Genomic DNA, 16,006 nt, shown 5'->3' on the forward strand with positions numbered 1-16,006 from the left:
GTGAGGGATGGCTGACATCACAAAGGAAACTTAAAGAATGAGCAGCTGTTTCCATCGTTTCTGATAAAATATATCCAGCAGCCATTTCAGTTGTGTGTTAGGTTATGGAATATCCAGTATTGGTGTGAAATTGCCAATCTTTAACCCAAAACATTCTGCTCTTATCAGAAGAGGAAAAAATGTAATTAAAGTTTTCAGGGCTGTTGCTTTGACATTTTGTTGCTTGGGCAAGGATTTTTCTTTTGAAGCGCTGTGGGTTGTTTTTGAAAGCTGCCAGAGGCAAATAACTAACAATAAGCAAAGGATTTGAGTTTGAGCCGGCTGAATGTAGCCGATATGATCAACACAATTTTTTCCTGAGCGACCTTGATATCAATTCTGTACAAAACTATTTCAAGAAAATCTCAGAGCAAATATTTGCCTCAGCCTTCACCAAGCAGGACAGATAATAATGTTTAACCAGCAATAACAAGTTGGATATGTTCAGTGTAGTTTATGTTGATAATATTGACATTGCAATTCTGTTATGCTTTTTCACTGTGATTTGTATTCCTCCTATACCGGCTTGTTCCAGGCTGTTTTAAAAAGAAAACGGTTGCAGTGGAAATGCACCATGTGCATCTAGGAAGCAGCTGAACTGCGATTCTCTTTGTGTTTGATGAACATGCTTTTTGAATCTCCAGTTATCCACTTAACCAGCTATAATTGTCTTTCTAATTTCTGACAGCAAAATTCGAATTAATTTGCATATCTCCATTTTGTTCTGCCTTAAGTTATCTTCATGTGCTGCCACACATGGCACAGCCTTCTACAAAAAAAGTGCTGAGCATTTGGTGCTTTGAGATCTCTACAGAGCAGCAACACTCCAATGTCAAATCCATTTCTTGCATATTTAGATGTGTAATCGTTTTCCATTTGGATCTTTAACCACAGATTCTGTGCATTTGTCTCACATGTCCATCATTTGTCTTTTCAGCTGTGAAGATCAGCATACATCGCAGGCTGCATTCCCCTCAGCATAAGGTAAGCAGCTGATAATAGAATCCTGCAACGTGTGTGTGTGTGTGTGTGTGTGTGTGTGTGTGTGTGTGTGTGTGTGTGTGTGTGTGTGTGTGTGTGTGTGTGTGTGTGTGTGTGTGTGTGTGTGTGTGTGTGTGTGTGTGTGTGTGTGTGTGTGTGTGTGTGTGTGTGTGTGTGTGTGTGTGTGTGTGTGTGTGTGTGTGTGTGTTTCTCAGCACTACAGAAGGTGTGAAACCACAACTACGCATGAAAGAGAAGAGGCAGACAACATGTGATTTGGCTTTTCATTGAATGTGATTATACTGTGAAATCATAAAGGGTTGTAACAGAAACATTGCACTTTGAATATTGGAAATCAAACCTCCTCTTAACCGGTGTTCCTCCAAACACCAGTGATTGTAGTGATGTAGCTATGTTACTGTGGCCATCCTCATCGAAATTCACAAACATTGTATCTCATACTATATACTACTACACTATAAACACACATCTTGTTAGCAGTGTTACAAGGCCATCGACCTTGAATCAATGACATTTACATCCACAAAACCTTGCATTTGAATAACACTTTACATGGTTAATGAAAAATAAATTGCAAAAATACGTGTTGTTCAGCTTTCATCTTTTATTCCTTTAACCACCTTCTTAACATAATTGGAGTTGAGATATATATACACATATGCAAAAAGCCTGTTGATATCCAAGCTAAATGTTGTTTAATTAACCCTCGCTGCGAAGGGGACCCACGTTCCCATCAGCACAAACACGTGGGTTTGCTATCCTGGCTCCAAAATGGTGGAATGAGCTCCCCATTGACATCAGGACAGCAGATAGCTTACACACCTTCCGGCGCAGACTGAAAACTCATCTCTTTTGACTCCACTTCGAGCGATAGAACTATTAACAAAGCACTTATATACTAATAAAGGACTGGCTTATCTAAAGCCAGTTGAGTAGCACTTAAATGTTTTTGCTCTATGAAACCTGATGTACTTATATGATTCTGTTTTCTTCAAGTTTGTATTTTGTTGGTCGAACGCACTTATTGTAAGTCACTTTGGATAAAAGCGGCAGCTAAATGCAATGTAATAATAATAATAATAATAATAATAATAATAATTAATTCTCCTGTATAACGTTCAGAAATAGGTGTGTTTCTTCCTTGGCCCAGAAATGTGGGCTTTTTTTATTTGCCCCTAAATCCTTAATTGGTTTGTGGACAACGCACTTAGTGGGCTGTAAACGCTGACACAAACCACAATTAACATATTTTCGATGCGCTGGATGTTAAAAGAGTTATCCTAAAACCCACAAAGAGTATTGCATATCCCACATGTCTAGATTAGGAAATGCTGCATTGTCAACCTCATGATCAAGATCAGCGTTGGTGTAAAGTTGCATGCTGGGTCATCTGCGGCGTTTGACTTGGCAAGACTTAGTTTCCAGCTCTTCGGCTACAGTACGGAGGCATACTGTGAAATAGTTAAAAACCTGGAAGCATTCTTCACAATGGCTCTTTGCTTTTTCGCTTTCAATTCTAGCAGCAGATATTTATTATTGCTGTATTATTTTCTGTAATTGTTCTGACGTTAAAGTTGATGTATTTTTCTGTTTCTTTGTATGATTAATTCTCTGCTTACACAACACAGTGAAACAAGGTTTAGTATCTGCGTCATACAGTAGGTACTTAACCAACTGATTCTAAAGTATAAAGCATCAGTCCTAAGGCTGTTGAAACCAAACCATCTACTTCTTCTCTGTTTATGTTTACCCAGCACAGCAAAGTGCATACAAGCCCAACACACCTGGTTTACGGCTTACCAGGTGCTCTTGAATGTTTCCCATGTGATCTCTAAAAGTTGCTAATTACTTTTATATAATTAACTGCGCCCAATAGAATGGTTGGAAAACTAAATGTGCTTGAACATCTGCACCTCTCTATGACAGAATTCAATAATGTATATTTTCACGCTGAGTCAATGTGCTGCTTTCAGAGGGCAATTACAAAAACTGCCAGCATATGGAGCCCAGCTTCTCACTGTTGCCATGCTCTGCTCAACAAACAACGTCTGCAGTTGCTTTGCATTTTAGTTTTCCAACCAGTAATGAGCTCTTATGTTAATTTGTCACATGCCATGCTTCAATAAACAGCCAGATCTCAACCTTATCAGATGTGCGTTGAGTCCAAAGCTGAAATTCGACGAGACACAGGTTAAATATTGGCTTTTAAATGGAGTAAACGGATCCTCTGGTTGAACTCCCTTCCGGGAAAAGATTGTCCCACTCTTGACCTGACTATCAACATCGGCACCTCTGTTGTTTCCCCGACTCAGACTGCAAGGAATCTGGGTGTGATCCTAGATAACAACCATGTTCACTGCAAACATCGCCGCTACAACCCGTTGTTGCAGATACACGCTTTACAACATCAGGAGGATACGTCCCCAGCTGACCCAGAGAGCGACGCAGGTTCTGGTCCAGGCTCTCGTCACCTCACGCCTAGACTACTGCAACTCCCTCCTGGCTGGTCCAACTGCATGTGCCATCCGACCTCTGCAGCTCATCCAGAATGCAGCGGCTCGTCTGGTCTTCAACCTTCCTACATTCTCCCACACCACGCCGCTCCTCCGCTCCCTTCACTGGCTTCCGGTAACTGCTAGAATCCACTTCAAGACACTGGTACTTGCGTACCATGCTGCGAATGGATCTGGCCCTTCCTACATCCAGGACATGGTTAAACTGTACCATGTCCTGTACATCACGTGCACTACGCTCTGCATCAGCCAAACGACTCGCTGCATCCGCACTGCGATACTAATAAAGGACTGGCTTATCTAAAGCCAGTTGAGTAGCACTTGAAATGTTTGGCTCTATGAAACCTGATGTACTTATATGATTCTGTTTTCTTCAAGGTTGTGTCTTCCTGGTCGAATGTACTTATTGTAAGTCGCTTTGGATAAAAGCGTCAGCTAAATGCAATGTAATGTAATGTGATATAATGTCTGCTTCGATAAGCTCCTTTTCCCTTTTTGGTTTTGACAGCAATGCTGCAGGTGGTCTGGAAGCACAGGGCAGAAAACTCATTTGTGTTCAGACACGATGTGGTTTCATATAACTTTAAGTATGACACAACCTGTAATTCTGACAGCACCTGTGTAAAGCGTTTTCAAATATCATTGCGTTTCAAAATGCTTAAAGTATATTTTTAAGGATTGGATTGCTCTGTTTCTGTGAGCTAGAATATGCTGTAGGGAATCTTCCTCAACGTACTGCATAAGTACAGTGGAAGTCTTTTATGTTTGGCCCTGCATCTGTTTATGCCATGGCTGTATTCAACTGTTGTCATTTGAATAGAATAGAATATAATTCCTTTTATTGTCATCGCACCAAGTACAACGAAATTTAAAAAAGCAATCCTCGCAATGCATTTCCACATAATACGAACAAATATATATCTATAAACATATACACACATAAACATATGCTCACACATCCATACCAACATGCATACATCCCCGCATATAATTTAAATACAGTTTACAATATAAAACGGGGATGATATTTGGCATCTCAGATGTCGATCAGTTAATAAATTAATAAAACTATTAAAAAGTAGTGCAGTTGCAAATTGTTACTGTGTGTGCTAGTTCAGCGTTTGACGGTGTTCAGTTCTCGTATGGCTCTGGGGTAAAAACTGTTTTTCATTCGGTTTGTCTTTGATTGAATTGACCTGTAGCGTCTACCGGAGGGCAGAAGAGCAAACAGGAAGTGTCCAGGGTGTGAAGAGTCTGCAATTATTTGTGCCTGCTCTGTTGAGGCAACGTTGGCTGAAGAGTTCCTCCAGAGAAGGCAGTGAGCAGCCGATGACCTTCTGGGCTGTGTTGATGACCCTCTGAAGGGCTTTCCTGTCCTTTTCTGAGCAGCTGGCACACCACGTGGTTAGGCAATATGCCAGCACACTCTCTATGGAGCAGCGGTAGAAAGACACCAGAAGCTTCTCCTCCAGGTTGTTTTTCCTGAGGATCCTCAGGAAGTGGAGTCGCTGCTGGGCCTTTTTCACAGATGTTGTGGTGTTGATAGATCTTCAGCAATGTGTGTGGCGAGGAACCTGAAGGCGGGAACCCTTTCCACACAGTTCCCGTTGATGTACGGTGGATCTGGTTTTGTGCTGTTTTTCCTGAAGTCTATCATGAGTTATTTTGTTTTTATGGAGTTCAGAACAAGGTTATTATCTGCCACACTGCCAGTCTCTGGATTTCATCCCGTAGGCTGACTCATCTCCTCTTGTGATCAGTCCAACCACAGTTGTGTCGTCCGCGAACTTGACGATGGTGTTGGTGGGGTGAGTGGGGGCACAGTCATAGGTGTACAGGGAGTAGAGCATGGGGCTCAGCACACAGCCTTGTGGTGAACCGGTGCTGAAGCGGTGCTGAGTGTGAGGGTGGAGGAGAGGTGAGGGCCTATTCTCACTGTCTGGGGCAGTTAGTTAGGAAGGCAGATGTTTGGGGAAAATCCTAGGTCAGATAGCTTGGAAACCAATCTGCCCGGGATGACTGTATTAAAGGCAGAACTGTAATCAACACTCCTCACATAGCTCCTCTGGGCCTCAGCTATTCGTTAACTATTCGAAAGTATTTTCTTTCCCAGTTTATTTGGTCAAGCATGGCCCGAGTTTATGAAACACTGGAAGTAGTTCTGGATACAATATTTGTGTTATGTGTTACATAACTGCCATTCTTGGTTTTAAAAGCTTTCTCAGGCAAATGGAATTGATAAATAAATTATCCGTCTTATCTGTATATTTTCCCCCTATTTTATTTTCCCCCTATTTTATTCTTGGACTATCTTGAATAGTATTACATCGCTTTAAAGTTATCTGCCACTTCCATATTGCTTTTGTTCCTCAAGTTATAGTATGCTGCAGGAGCACATTTTGCATTACTTTTTACTCAGGATATTTGCTTCAAAAAGATGTGCAAGGAAGCAGTCTGACCTGGCAACAAGTCGGCTTTCTATAATTTACCCATTTTCAACGGAATTATATTACAGGCTGCCGCGCCTCATTTAGGTTTTTCCTGACAGTTAGAAATGACTCGGAGCTCTGCTATTGATTGGGCAGCTGCGAACCCAATTTGAATATTTATTAACCTAATCAATTTTATTTTTGTTATTGTTGCAGGCATAACTACAGGTTTATGTCCCCAGCCAAGAGCAATAACACATTCATTAGAGCTGGCACATGTTTATTTCTCAAGTTATGGCTAACATAATCACTATTTAAGTATGTTTATTACATTTTAAACATCTTACGTTTTTCCACATGGGTGGTAATTGGATGTTTTCTTTCTGTACTGTGTGGTATACAGTCAGCGACTTTCTTGCCAACTAGATACATTCATTGTATAGACCTTTCAGTGCAGCTAAACATTTCTACCAGGTTTTCTTTAAAGAGAGAAATGTCTGCGCTGAAGATGGCTAAAGTGGTCCATTTGCAGCCTGACAGATCTCATGTTTAGACGTTCCTCTCCGAGTGTTCTCCTCTGGACCGGGGCCAGCGGGAAAAACTGGGACTGCATCCAGATCCAAACTGAGCGGGGCTGCAATCAGTGTAACAGATCAGTGCAGATTTTCATCATGAATATTTTTGCATTATTAAGTTTCAACTGCTGTCACGGTAGACATTTAGGATCGTATATAAAACCAGACATTACTTATCCTTGGCTGTGGTTTGACCCCCACAGTTCAACATTAATCACGTGTACAGATATTTAAATGTTTGGTCAGGCGGACTTTATTCACAACGGTCAGCGTAAAGTCACATTTTCAAACATGTTTCGAAACCAAGCAGCATTATCATTTGGCAGCACTGTTATCTGCAGTAAATAAGGGTTACTTTGTCATGACAACCAGGTCTGTACTCAGCTCTCCCTGCTGACTGGTTACGAAATTAGAGCAATGTTAGTTTCTCAAATGTTCCCTTATGAAACACTGCGGTGGTGTATTTTGTACTTACTTGATAAGGCAGGTTTGTAGTGAAACCTACTTGCTGACCACCAATATGTATTTCTGTTCAAGCTTATAGGAAGTAAGTGTTTCACAAACAGATTGTTGGGTCGAGTTTCACTTTAAGTATATAATGGTTTCCCAATTGATCGTAAGAAACTGTTGTTAAATTCTGTTTTACCTCGCAAATCAATGCCTCTTTTTTTTTGGGAAATTAGAAATCAGTGATCACAGGAGAATTGAGCCTCAGGGCTGCGAAAATCATTCAGTTTGTCAACTTGCAGTTACGATACGACGATACGACTTTATTGGTCAGATCAAGTCTGAAATGTGACTTGCATCACAGCAGCTCCATGTGTAACCTCAACATAGACAAATACCAAGACGCAATACATGAAAAACAAACATTTAACATAACCGCACACTCACTGAGAGAAAACATGTTCAGTGACCCTTTAGCGTGATTTTGACCTGGGATTTAGCTCTGTATGCATTTAATTAATTGAATAGTCTTGGTGTTTCGTACCAAACCCGGCACATTTACAATAAACAATTATCATTATTTGGCATTTTGTTTCTGTTTGGGTTGGGTTGTTGCCATGGTCCACGGGGAGGATCATGACTAGCTCTTTACCACGACTTGACTCTTCCACACTATCCCTGCCGTTTTATTTCTTCATAGTCAAAATAACTCCTGCAATGTCAGTGCTTTAATGTAGCAGCCCTGACTCCCATTGATGGCAATATTCATGCTTATATTCATATTCATTATCTTATAATCTGAATCCACCTATGAAACAATATTCGTGTGGGAATGTTTAACCTTTTTCGAGCTGATTGCAGGTTTGCACTTAGAGAGACACTTAGTTATATACCCGAGTATATTTTTGGCAGTTCATACAGCACCCTATTATTGTGATGTTACTGTGGTGCTATTCATTTTTAATCATGGACAACAATGGACAGTCAGTGGGGAACAAAGAACATTCATTATGGTTTTATGGTTCATCACAAATTAGCAACTGATTGCACTTCACAGCTGCATCACACATGTCTGTTTTAATGTGGATTAAAAGCGGAGCTACAGGTCCAAACACAACTCTGTCATTAGTCTATGATTAAATGCAACATGATGTGTCCCACTTTAGTTACAGCTATCTTATTTTTATCATCTTACAAGAACAAAGTTCTCCGGCAAACATTTAATAATTTGACCTTTTTACCTTCAGCTAATTTAAGATGCCGAATATAGGCACACAATATCATCCAGCAATAGCTTTAATCCACAAATATTAAGCAACACATATCTGTTAAGCTCTTGGCTTTACTCTTTTCTTTGCCTTGCAACGGATCAAACATTAGTCAGGCCACAACCAGCCTCTGTAACCATGGCAACTGGTAGTTGAACACATCTTCAAGTGGCAAAACAGTAGTCGGTGTAACGTTGGATCCATACTCTGAATGAAAGAAAAAGCTTTGCCTTTTTAAACAAATACTTAATGTAGGAGTGAGTGTTTTATAATAATAATAATAATCCTTATATATATTATAGCGCTTTACAAATACACATTACACACACAGATCATACATGTAATGGTCATCTACTGTGGACAATACCAACAGGAGCAAATTCGGGTGAAGTGTCTTGCCCAAGGACACAACGGCCTGACGAAGTGGGGCGGGAGCAGGTTTCAAACTTTATAGCAAGGATAAACTCTGGAGTGGCGCTCATAAATGCTTCGTCTCTCATACCCTTGTTTTAAAAGTACCAGTCAAAGTTGATAGTTGGTTTGTGCCAATAAATGGATAGTTACTGTGGTTTGGATTCGGATTTCAAATTGATTCCCTCCTCTGGTGAAGAGGAGCTGAATTGATCCCGGCTCCATCCCTCTCTTACAGCTTGAAGACAAGGAAGCAGGAAGGAGGATATGCTTAGCTCTTAAAAAAAATTTCTAGCACCTTTTTATGGCTTCATAAGAACAACAACAAGGTAATAACAATAAATTACTACATTATACAGTGATATGTTGAATTTGTAGGAGTGTCGGGAAACGGTTTCTCTCTCCTCCGCATGAAACTTGACGCCTGCATTATTGCCGCTGCGTATAAAGAGGCAGGTATACAAACGCCAGAAGCATTTGCCAAACTCACTTTTCCTCCTTCTCTCTAGCACTCGTACTCAAACACACACGCAGGCAGACATGCAGTTACTGTCACTCAGGAGGTTTGCCTTCTGTCAGCTGACTCCACCACCAACCAAGTGGATGATTATGCCAACAGGCTTTATTTCTCACATGGAGGGGTGTGAAGAGGTGTGTTTTTCATCACTGCGCATTGGAGAACATTGTGAGAGCTATCAGCAGAGTGCCACTATAGGGCAATTAAACTGGAGATATTCGCTGGAGATAAAAATGTTTCTGCTATATCAGAAATGTTGGAGCAAATTTAATAGGTAAAGAAAGTAGTTTGTAATGGAATCAGAAACTTGACATTTGTATTGCAGCTCTCTGGTGCCATGCCATTTTAAGAAAAGAAGAAAGATTGCACACACTAGCTTTCGTTAACAATGTAATTACTTTGTGGAACCCAATCATAAATAGTTTCTCAGTTCACCTGCATGCATCGCCGCCTAAATATCAGGCTGTGTGAAATATACCCAGTGTACTCTTTCCACCCGCCGGCCACCACAGCCCCATTTACCCTGCGATGACGTCACTCTGAACTGTGCCCGTGTGTGACAGACTGTATGCTTTAGATCCGGTCCGATCCTGCTCGATGACAAGTCGGAGAGAGAGAGTCTCTTATGTGTTGTTTAAGCTTTGTTTGCAACAAAATGATGACCATGGTGAGAAAAAATACCGTTTCTTTAAAAAAGGGGTATTTAATCGAAGGTCAGTAATAAAATCCCTGCTTTTGTTTACTTGTATGTGAAATATCAGTATATAAGACACATTGGCAATTATGCAGGAAAAAATGTCATAGCAGAAGGAAGAGATCCAGATTAAATACAAAGACACTGGCTTGTACAGAAAAGTGGTCAAGATGCTACAGAAAGGTTTCTATGAGTGTGAATGTACCGTCTCAAAACTCAAACTGAAAGCCTATAAACAAATGTATTGAAGTCACACAAGCACATCCATTATTTTGGATGGTTAGGTATAGATGAATAATTTGGAGTGACAAGGTCCACATCACACAAATATTCCTCTACATAACCCCAACCTCAAAATGCCTCCGATTTTTTTTGCTGTCAGCTTTTTGAAAACAACAAGATTGACTTTCCAGCCGCCCTCGACCCTCTCCGCATCTCCTGAGGCCGTGTGTGGTGTCGGAGAGAGTGAGAGCCACTGTCATAAGCTTCTATTGTGCTGCGCTGTGTAATATGCTGCCAAGTGCAGAGCCAAGTGGCCTTGCTTTAGGTCAGGAACAATATGCTTTAACATACCATTAGAAATAGCAAACGAGTATCTGGAGATAACAAGTTGCTAAGATGAAGCCCAACGGTATTACATATATTAACGTGAATGGATGTGTGCTAGTAAAACAGCTATGATCAGAGGTAAACCAAACGAAGCAGGTGGACTAATTACCTTTCCTGTGCTATCCCAGTTTGGCCCTGGAGTTAAAAGTAGGCTACCGACATCCTCTGGCCCAATATTGAATATGTTCCCTGGTCCAGAACTACTCCAGTATTGGCCTTGTTCTATTATTGGATTAGAGGCCATGTTACTGTAATAGGGCCCGAGCATTCCCAGCAGGCACTCATTGATCTATTGAACAATGGTTACATGTTTCAGTGCTTGGTCTCATTTTCCTTTTGTCTCATGAGCCTTTGTCCAATTCTTAAAATGGAAGTTTTTCGCCAAATGAAATTGAATGTTGTGTGTGAACCGTGGAAAATGTAACCTGCTTTCCTCTCAATCTTAAGTTTTCTTTGTGCGCTGCCTCTGTCTATTCCCTGTATCTATGTCACAGCCAAAGTCTCTCAGGCTAATCCTGAAAAAGGCTGGTTAGGTCATAAGATTATTGACAGACTTATTAGCGCAGTACGTAAGGAGAACTTGTCACACTGTCATTTCAAATGGTAAAGTTTCTAAATGAATTCCCATTAATGTTTCTCCGGTTTGTCTGACCCTTACTATATGACACATCAAGGGTGCCTTTACTTTTGCTCCAGGCTATTTTGTTGTTAAGGACTGAGTTGCATGGTGGCCTCACCATTGCAATGTATTTGGCTGAATATACATCTACAGTGTTACAGCCTTTGTTCTGGGATCAATATCATACAAGGCTAAAAAGCTCTTTCAGGGCTTGGCTACTTGAATGCATGCTTTTCTCGTTACTGTAGGTAAGCTCAGTGCATGACATTACAGGTGCTCAACCAAAGCCAAACTTTTCTGCTGGTTTTGATTAAAAAGATTCACATTGTGGTGGGGCTCAAGAGAAGGTTCTGGTATCATCAAAGCCTCTGGGATTTATCTTCTTGAGATAATGTTGGACCAACAAACATGGCCATCCATAGAGCCATGTTGCTGACATGGCGTAACATTCAAAACCCATTTGCCTGCTTTGTCACAAGCTTTTGCATCTCATCAGCATGGAGTTTACTCACTCTTCATGTTACGAATCGAACCTGATGAATGTATATACATATTTTATGAAGGCTAGTCATGATGCACACTCATATATTCCGGAAAATTCCTTTATTAATTATTTAACAAAAAGGCCAGTCCACCTTGATTTGATTCGGCCTGAATAAGCTTCTGCTGTCTGTGGTGCAAACCACGTGTGAAATGTTGCATACCGCAGAGTGATACTTTTGAATATTCTTTGTTATGAGAGCCTGCAGTAGATCAAAGAGGTGTAGGTGTAACTGGTGCAGTTGTGTATAACGTCATGAGTGAGGTGGTTGGTGGGTGGGTGGGGGGGGGGGGGGTTCTTGTGCTTATGCATTACACAGTGTGGGAGTGTAGAGCAAATGAATGATTGATGTTGACTATTCTGTCTGTTATGTTTCATGCATTGATGGTTCAATGTATGAGACACTGGTGAGTTGTCTCAATTTTGTAGAAACTACTTTGTTTTTTTAAAGACTCATGACTGCTAGGTTCTTGGCGTTTGGATTGACATCACTGTTCCTCTCCTGTGTGGCATTGATAGTGTGGAGTAAATCTGAGAGAGGTATCGACCACAGATAAAGCTGCACCCTGGAGCAGCAGATGGATGAGTGGTGCAGTCAAATACAGCAGGCAGGCAGTTAAATAAAGCATGATGGCAAACAGATGGACCAGCGTCCAGATGTATTTACCATGAGGGAAAGAGATAGAGACGGGAGTGATGGAGCAGGTTGCACTAAACTACGCTGCTGGAGTCATCTCTGAAAATGCAGCTCTTCTCAATCTCCTGAAGAAAATACCTGTCAAGTAGTATTTCTGCTTGCTGTGTACACAAGTGAAGTCGACTGCTAAAACATCGTGTGCTTCTACGTCTGTAATTGTATACGGCTATTAGTCTTAATTGACCTGAATAGGCTGATTTGGAACATAGCATGCCAAATCCAGGGCTGGATAAACGAGCCATTTATGTATTTATTGGGTTATTGCATGAAAGACATTTCCTATTCATATGATTTGAGTATGACTAAATGATGCTCTTCAAATGTTTTCGGAATAAAAATGGCACTGCTTTGATCCATGCTAATATATCTCAAACTAAATAAATATAGGGTTGCCATAACAATTTGTGACATGAATGGTTTTCTTTGACTAAAAAGTATCCTGCATGGAAGCTTTAATGGACCCCGTTTATTGAGCTGGTATTGATGCTAGAGATGTTAGTGCTACATCTCTGTTTACAGTATTGTTATAGATTGTTTGTTTCTAAGTATCTCCTACTCATATTTACACGATTGTACACATAGGCAGTTATTATTGGGACTGTCTTACACCTTGTGCACTTTTTGAATCGACATATACGTATTCAAAAAGAGAGAGCTGTCTAATTGCCTTAGGTCAATACATGATTATAACTAAGGGTTTCTTTCTGCTGCATGCACTAGAGCACATGTGTCAAACTCAAGGCCCGGGGGCCAAATCAGGCCCTTGGTGGATTTAATTTCGGCCCACTGGATAATTTCTAATTACTATTAGATCTGGCCTGCCGGTATATTGCACGCACACCTTCACTCCATCCTGAGGGTTTCCTCAGCTCAGAGCCTGAGCCCAAACATTGATGAACTTGCACCCAAGATGAGATGCCAAGTATCTGGCTTGAACTAGCATCACAGAGCAGCACACTGAGTTTAATGGATGTTTCCTTCTGCACTTTTTTTCTTGCGACAACAGGGCACGTTTGGTTTTTTCTTTGAGGGAAACTTTTTATTATTTTTTTTTGCCCTCACAAAAGGGACTTATACAGATACAAATTATATAGACAATACAAAAAGAAAAAGAAAAGACAAAGAAAGAAAAACAAATATATATAGGGAATCCCTTTCCCATGCCACCCCGTCCCTACCCCTTCCCACCCATCTTGCCATTTCACAGAAAATCCTACCTGATGTTTGTTAGCAATCGTCTGAGTTCATCCATCTATTATATTATATATATTATTTATATTATAGCATAACAATTTATCCACATAAAATACATTCATACCTTTTTTTTCCACATAACATTTAATCTGTTTAAGCTGAATTGCGATTAACTCCTAATAAAGAAAGAAATTGTTTTTTTGAAGCTGCTGTCGGCCTGTGGAAAAATGTAATCATAAGAAATGACTCTGCAGATAGAGCCATAAGAAATGAATGCAACTGATTATTTAATGTTGTTTTTATAGGCAATCATTTAAGCTTTGTTAGTTCCAGGTGTAATATGTGCAATAAGTTCATTTCAATAAGTTTTGCAATACACATTGAACCAGTCCGGCCCTCGCCTAGTACCCCATGTTTGTATTTTGGCCCACTGTGTATTTGAGTTTGACCCCCCTGCACTAGAGTCGTCTTCCCACACTGGATTTGGTCGCCACATAATGAGTTGGTTGTGCTAACGTGTTTTGGGAGCTTTGCAATCACATTTGATCTTGGAAAAATAAAATGCAGGAAAGGGAAAATGTATGATGGGATGCTTTGGTGGTAATCCGGCTTTGGTGGAGACTTCTTTGTTTTGATGCAGGATGAAGGAGAGATTTACCTCCATTTCTTTTAATTGGCTTCTTTGGAATGTCATGCTCACAGTCATGCTCATTATTTGCTTTGTGAAGCGTGATTTGTATTTAATCTGTTTAAAAGTTTGATGTCAAATAAATGGAAAGTGTTGTTTCAGCTTAACAACACAAATATTGTGTTGTTTGAGTGCAGTGAATGAAAGTATAATCAACTGAAGATTCACTTTAATGCTAATGATTTAGGGTTTAGGGAAGGATAATCAGCTGTAATAGTGTGTTGCATAACTCGTTTTCATACTTCTGCTTAAACGGAAAATGATTTTGTCTGAGCTGATAAAGTCGTTTTTGTACATCCTTCAAAATTATGAATTTAACCTGGGATGCCAAATATCCTGTGGCATCAATGTGCAAACATTGTACTTGTCTTGTGTCAGATGTTGGCTGCCTGTTTGAACCTAATGTTGTTGAATTGGGTGAAAAAGTGCAGAACGGCCTGTTGGGTCAGGGTTAAATTGGCTGTGTCATATTGATGAAGAAAATATGTTGTGGTATTTTTTACATTTTGAAAATTAAAGCATATAGACGAACGACAGTTTTATATTTCTCTCAGTTATTATGTCATCTACTAGCTATGAAACTAATTAATGCAAGTCATGGCTAACGAAAACTTCATGAACGGCAAGAGATGTCAAATGGCAAGGACTCATTGGCGTGCAGTATGAAGTAGATTTTTACTCTTTGGTATGATATTGTACTGTTTTTTTGTCTGATTCATAAAATGTATAAAGGGTTGACCAACACAAGTCAAAAATATGCTCATGCTGTATGTGTATTGGCTTAGAGCTGTTTGTATCATGAGTTAAATGAACATGGATGTAATGAAAGGATATCATTATGAAAAAACAAGTCAAATAACGTGCAGCCCTGCTGGTTTATTTAACATTTACAGTTCAATTCAGGAGCACCTCAGGGTGCCGTGGATTGCAGCAAAGTAAAGGATATGAAACCATGATGTGGCTAACAAATCTACTGTTAGTGATGGCCCGTTTGTAGAGACACAGCCATGATACTGTTATCTCTATGTTTCTAACTCTATGGTCATGGCAGCCAAGCCTGTAATTAGTTCATCATGTTCTTTCCTCATTGCTACATCTTATCTCATCTCTTCTTCCTGCTGCTCGTCTCGTTGCAGAGATGCAGTGATTACAGTCTAAATGAAAAATATCTGATTATTCCGGTCTGTTTGTGGAGGCGAACAAATACAACCCAACAGGTGAAAAATATAGAACCTCAGGCGGCAGTCTGTGATCAAATCAAAACAGAAGAAACATAATCGTGTCTCCAGATGGTGGTGCTTAGTTATAGGACAATACAGGATTTGAAGTATTTTGAAAATAGCTTATATACTCATTTGTTTCTTTTTGAAGCTCTGTCTATTCTTATAAGGTAATCACTAAAGCAGGCTCTCATATGCCCCTTTCACACCAACGCGTTTTCAGGTCCGGCTCGGAGCTGGAGCCTGAAAAGTACCGGTTTTTCCTGTTCACACCGCAGAGGCGCCGCCTCTTAGCTCCGGAATCCGGTTCACTTCCAGCTCCAAAAAATTGTCGGTCTAGACTCGGAGCTAAGAGGCGGCGTCTCTCTTATGTCGAGGCGGGGGCAGGGGCAGATTCGTCGTTGAAGTAGATGCTGAAGACCACAAAAAAGTCTTGCATTTCGCATGTGATGTTTGTAAAGTCGTCCGATGCCTTCCATTTCGTTTCGTAAGAGGATAACCAAAGCAAACAGCGCTTCAATACAATCGGCCATTGTTGTTGTT

General features: G+C 40.4%; 1 protein-coding gene across 2 annotated transcripts in view; it reads left to right on the forward strand.

Moving 5' to 3' along the window:
• Nucleotides 1-16,006, forward strand: part of tln2a (talin 2a) — a 99,829-nt gene that overhangs the window by 20,747 nt on the left and 63,076 nt on the right. For both annotated transcript variants that reach the window (XM_071207143.1, XM_071207144.1), the window contains exon 2: nt 977-1,023. The gene's annotated coding sequence lies outside the window, so the exon portion shown is untranslated. The remainder of the gene's footprint in view (nt 1-976; nt 1,024-16,006) is intronic.

The sequence above is a fragment of the Pseudochaenichthys georgianus genome, chromosome 3, assembly GCF_902827115.2.
Source record: "Pseudochaenichthys georgianus chromosome 3, fPseGeo1.2, whole genome shotgun sequence".
Lineage (NCBI taxonomy): Eukaryota > Metazoa > Chordata > Actinopteri > Perciformes > Channichthyidae > Pseudochaenichthys > Pseudochaenichthys georgianus.